General features: G+C 51.5%; 1 long non-coding RNA gene across 1 annotated transcript; it reads left to right on the forward strand.

The window, feature by feature from the left end:
• Positions 1 to 531: 531 nt before the first annotated feature.
• Positions 532 to 2,721, forward strand: LOC138924311 (uncharacterized). The gene is made up of 2 exons (XR_011439281.1): positions 532 to 895; positions 1,503 to 2,721. It is a non-coding gene; the product is annotated as an uncharacterized lncRNA (long non-coding RNA).
• The last annotated feature ends 3,129 nt before the right edge of the window (positions 2,722 to 5,850 follow it).

A 5,850-nucleotide genomic window follows, 5' to 3' on the forward strand; every position in this document is an offset into this window, starting at 1 on the left:
ACTTCTTTATATCTTCAGTTTTCCCCCTTTCTGAACTGGAATTTGAATAATTGTTATCCTACATCTGTCCAACGATGGCACACTGGAGGCAGATAAGTTGTTTTCTTAGTTTCACAGGTCTACAGATGGAGAGGAATTGAGCCCAGGAGCTGTGCTTAATGGACACATACAGGAGCCTCATCCACACCTGATACACATGTTTTAGATGAGATTTTGGCCTTTCAAGCTGATGAGATTGACATATGTTTTACTTTGAATTGATGCTGTCATGGGACGAAACTTTGGGAACCTTAGCGGGTAGGTGAATGTATTTTGCATTTGGAAGAGACAAGTATCCCTGGGAACTAGAGGATGGAATGTGACAAGCAGAATTTCTAAAATGGTCTACAAATACATCTTACCCAAATCCCTGGAACTTGTTGACGTGATGAGTCACTGTCCTCTGATTGTGTTGTTCTAAGGCACAGCTGACTTTACAATGGGGCGATCATGTGGGTCGGCCACATCTGATCATATGACTCCTTAAATACCAGAGCTTTCTCTGGCTAGTAGGAGAAGACAAAATCAGAGAGAGTCAAGGACAAGAAGGACTCAATGCACTGTTACTGATTTAACAATGGAGAATGCCACATGAGAAAAAATACAAATAGCCTCTAGAAGCAGAGAATGGCCTCTGACTGACAGCCAACACAAGAAACATGGACCTCAGTCCTATAACCACAGGCAAATGAATTCTGGCAATAACTGTGGTAAGCGTGGAAGAGGAGCCTGAGCGTTCGATGAAAATGCAGCCAGCTGATATGCAGCCAGCTGATACCTGGATTTCAACCTCATGAGAAGCTGAGCAGAGAATCCACCCACATTGTTGCAGACTTCTGATCTACAGAAATGTGAGGTAGCAAATGTGTGTTGTTTTAAACCACTATTTTTGTAATCTGTTAATATGCAGCAGTAGAAAACTAATTCAGATGCTTATCTCTACTCTCCTGACTTTTTAATTTCCAGAAACATGTATGCTAATCCCTATAAAGCAAAAAAATCAAAGAACCAGAGTAAAAATCTTGTGCTCACCTTCATGTGACGGTTCCCAAGCCCTTGTAATGTGAAGGACACTAGGAAGGGCATTTCAGGCACTAGAGAAATGTCTCTTTAATGTTATCAGCTGTACTTCTGGAAGAATAAAGATGGTATAATACTTAACTCCATGTAACATTATCTGCAAATCCATCATCAGTCTGTATTTCCTATGGCAGATGTTTTTTAGCTCCTTGTTCTGAGCTTACCAGACAAGGTTTTATAGCAATCACCTGTCACCAGCATAAATGAACCAATTCAAGGAGAGCAATAGAACAGCCACTATCTTAAGTTCCTCCAAAGTCCCTAGAATGCAGTCTCTCCTCCAGCTGTCAATAAATTAAGAAAATGATCCATTATACAAAGTTGCAATCTAATAAAAGTTTAAGCTTAATCATGTTTGTTTTCCAAATTTTTCCTCTGCTCAGGTTCAGTCATGGTGACCAGGAATTGAGCATTGACTGCAAAGAGGCTTGAAGGAATTTGGGGAGGTGAAGAAAATGTTCTAAAACTGCACTCTGGGGATGGACAACTCTATAAATCTAAAGTCATTGATTTGTACATTTACAATTAGTGAATTTTATTATGTTGTATTAGGGCTCTCCAGAGAAACAGAACCAATGGAGATTTATTATGAGGAAGTGTCTCACACAATAATGAAAGCTAAGAAGCCCCATGATTGGCCATCTGCAAGCTGGAGACCCAGGAAAGCCAGTTGAGTAATTCCAGTCTGAGTCCAAAGGCCTGAGAACCAGGGAAGCCAATGGAATAAATCCCAGTCCAAGGGCAGGATAAGACCAATGACCCAGCTCAAGCAGATAGGTAGGAAGAAAACAGGATGCATTTTTCCATCTTCTATTCTGGCCCTCAAAGAATTGGATGCTGTCCACGCACATGGTGGGAGGCAATCTACTCTACTGAGTCCACTGATTCAAATGCTAATTTCATGCAAAATATCCCCATATTTTGAAATACTCTGAAATAATGTTTAACAAAGCAAACAATCCAATTTTAAAAAATGAGCAAAAGATCTCAACAAACACCTCACCAAAAAAGATATACAGATGGCAAATAAGCCTATGAGAGATGCTTGAAATCATTTGTCATTAGGGAATTGCAAATTACAACAACACTGAGATACCACTGCACACCTATTAGAATGGCTAAAATCCAAAACACTGATAACACCAAACACTGGCAAGTTTGTGGATCAATAGGACTCTCATTCAATAGTGATGGGAGCACAAAATGGTACAGCCACTTTGAAAGATGGTTTGGCAGGGTTTTACAAAACTAAATATACTCTTCCATTTGATCCAGCAACCGCAGTCCTAGGTATTTACCCCAATGAGATGAAAACTTATGTCACACAAAAATCTGCAGATGCATGTTTATAGCAGCTTTATGACATTATGCATTTATCAAAACCCATAGAACTGTATGACACAAAGAATGAACTCTAATGTAAACTATGGGCCTTGGCTAATAATAATGTATTAATATTGATTTTTCAATTGTAACAAATGTACTACACTAATGCAAGATACTGATAATGGGGGAAATTGTGTGAGAAGAACAATGCTGTATTTGAAAACTCTGTACTATCTGCTCAATTTGTCATTAAACCTAAAACTTTTTTTGAAAAAATGATGCCTACTGATTAGCAAGAAAAGTAAGGATGCAGCACGGTCAATACAAAGTGTTGGTGGCCTCCCGGTAAGCTTGTGGTGAACACTGAGTGTTGAGGTGCACCAACCTGGAGTCTGACCAGTTGGTGATTTCCATGCTTGTGCCTTCAGCCTCTGACCCTGGCAGTTCCCCTGGAATCCAGATGTCGAATCAGGTAGGTCAAGGTGGCCATGGCGCTCCAGGTGGTGCAGAGACACCAGCGGCATCTGGTAAGGACGGGAAGAAGCCACCGCGCAGGGCAAAACTCCGTGAACACTCGGGACAACTGAGATGGCGCAGCTGCCCAACCTGCACCCGCAGAGCAAAAGAAAGGGAGGGCAGGAACTGAGAGCTACAGGTGGGGTCGCTGCCTAAAAGGAGAAAGCAGATCGAGAGGCTTAGGTGAATTTTGAGAATCAGAAGCCGGAAAATGAGTTTAAGTGAAGACTAGGCGGTCCCACGGTGGGCTTGAATCGCCACCCTTTCAATTAACAGCCGTACTCGCTGATTATAACACGGAGACCAAGTATCACAAAATCTTACGCCGTTACCATGGGGTGAGAACGTGCTCCCCAAGCCCTCCATCCTCTGCTGAAAACACATGCAAAACCTGTGGCGCTGGAGATACTGAGTCTTGATATTGGGCACCTTTGGTTAGTGACAGGAGTGTGTGAGCACTTGATGGCCCCACGCCGGGCCCAGGGCTTTCCCCGCCTGCTCCACCTCTGGGCTGAAGTCATCCATTTGCCATTCTTCCTTGCGCTTCACCCGTCGCGGGCTCCCTGAGTTCCACCCCCAGTCCTGGGCGGACTCGCAGGGGAAGGACAGTCACCGGCTGTTCCGCTACCGTCCTGCCCCCTCTGGGGCTCCAGAGGGGGCTCCACCCGGCAGGGACTGGAGTTTGCTCACCACGCAGCCCCTCGCCTGGAGGAGGGCCTGGCACCTAGTAGGCGCCCAATAAATGTTCAGTTAAGAAAGGCATTCGCCCCAGGGTGCTGGGGGGACCAACAATTTCACCGAGGACGATTAGTTTTTAGTCCTAGAGGAACCCTAGAGGAACGGGAGGATGTGAAAGAATTTCAAAAGCGGCCCTTGTTTAAATCTTTTATACTAGCAGTCGAATCCTACAAATGTCCCGATCATGGCGACATCTAGAGGGCACCACCTGGAACCGCAGTGAGCTCCCACCCAGGACCGCGGGGCGGCCTCAGTCTGGGGGCGCCGGTGGGCACGGAGAGGGGTGAACCCAGAAAGTTGAAGAGGAGAAAAAAGGTGAGGGTGGAGAAACCTCGTGAGAAGAGAGGGAAAACTAGAGAGACAGAGACAGAGACATGGAGAGAGAGAGAGAGGCAGATGTAGCCACTAAGGAAAACGCGCGGAGGAAAACGCTGTCGCCTGCTGACGCCGGACCACACCACCGCAGCTCGTGGGTGGCCGGCTGTGCTCACGGTGCGGTGTGTAGGCGCCGTGGCCGCTTCGGTTGGAACCCGATTGATAATCGAGAGGACTCTGCGTCCGGGAGAGAAGTCTGCAACTCCTGGTGATTGTACTCTCTGGGCTGGGAGCTCTCCCTTCGGCGAGGCGGCGCTTGGAGCACCGCACGAGGAGGGTTCTGCGGTCAGAGGCGCCGAGACTCCGCCCGGGCCCCTGGTGCCCGGAGCGCGCAGCGCCCCCAGGGTGGAGGCCAAGAGGGCGCGGCGCTGAGGCTCCCGACAGCGCCAGGAGGACAGGCGGGGAAACCTCCAGGTGAGCGCCTCTGTCCAAGAGGACCTTCTCCTGCACCGAAATGGGGCGCTTATATCGATTTTCTTCGGACCAGCCCTCGTCGCGTCATAGGTGAGGGGATTCCACTACGCCGTCCCTGCGGGGGCCACCAGGAGGCGCCCTGGCCCTTCCACTCAAAGGGCTTACAAAGGACAAGGTCTCCCGCGGTGTTCAAGGTCCCTAGATTTTGAGGGTCAGATTTAGCCTCGTGGAACCCGAGGTTGCCTGTTTGGGGTCACCCTGGCCACCGAGTCGCCTTGGATCAGCCCGTCCTGCCCAGGCTGGAGGACTGGCTGTGGACGCTCAGCCACTCAGCGGGGGCCACCTCACTCCGCCTCCCCAGCGGGACCCCAAAGGGTCCGGACCAGAGAGACGCGCATCCCTTCCGCCCTCAGCCTGTGGAAGCCGGTTCCTATGTTGGCCTGGACGGGGCGGGGCGACCCCAGGAAGTCCGAGTCCTGTTCTGAGGGTCATCGGAGCTCCCGGGACAGTGCGAAGAGGACAACGGCAAAGGAAAGGAAAAGGACACTTTTTTTTTCCTGACAGGATTTTGCCCCAGGGCAGGAAACTCTAGTACTGCGGGCGGAGGAGGTGGATTTGGGGGAGGCCTAAAAGCCCCTCCCTGCCGCCGCTCCAGAAGGACTTGATCTCACCCCCACGGAGCGGCCTGGAGAGCCCGGCAGAGCGCGGGCAGGCGGGGCGACCCCTCCGTCGAGGACGGGCCGCCCTCGGGCCGCGAGGCCGTCGGAGCCCGTCCTCGCGGCGGGGCTCAGGAGGCCGGGCCGCCTCCGGGAGAACGCGCGGCCCCGCCGGGGCTCCGTGGGCGCTGGGTGTGCTCTGGCCGCGGCCTCCAGCCCCCGCCCCGGCTCCGGACGCTCGCTTCAGGCCCGGCCATCCCTTACCCCACAGCCCAAAGGGAGGTTCTCCTCTGGAACGCAAAGTGGCGCCTCACAGACGGAGTTGACGGGACGTGGTGTTCCGCTCCGCGTCCCCTCCCGTCCCGCTGTCGGAGAGAAAAGTTCCGGCCTGGGAAGGAAGCTCCACGGGCCCGCGCTGCCCCGGGTCTCCGCGTGACTCTTGCTTCCTCCACCCTTTGCATCTCGCAGCCGCGTCCCCTGCCCTCTGCCACCTTCTCCTCAGGAGTCCGGGACATAGGGAGGTGACAGAGCCTGGGGCGCCCCCGATGGCCTCGTGCAGCTCTGCGGGTCGCTGGCCATCCGAGGCCTGGGCCCGGCGCCAGAGGGGTAGTGCCAGTCCCTCGTCAGGGTCACCCTCGGGCCTCGGGAGTAGAGGCAGTGGCTGTGTCCATTCAATCCTGCACCTCGAGGGGCCTTCGCAGGGCAA

The sequence above is a fragment of the Equus caballus genome, chromosome 5, assembly GCF_041296265.1.
Source record: "Equus caballus isolate H_3958 breed thoroughbred chromosome 5, TB-T2T, whole genome shotgun sequence".
Lineage (NCBI taxonomy): Eukaryota > Metazoa > Chordata > Mammalia > Perissodactyla > Equidae > Equus > Equus caballus.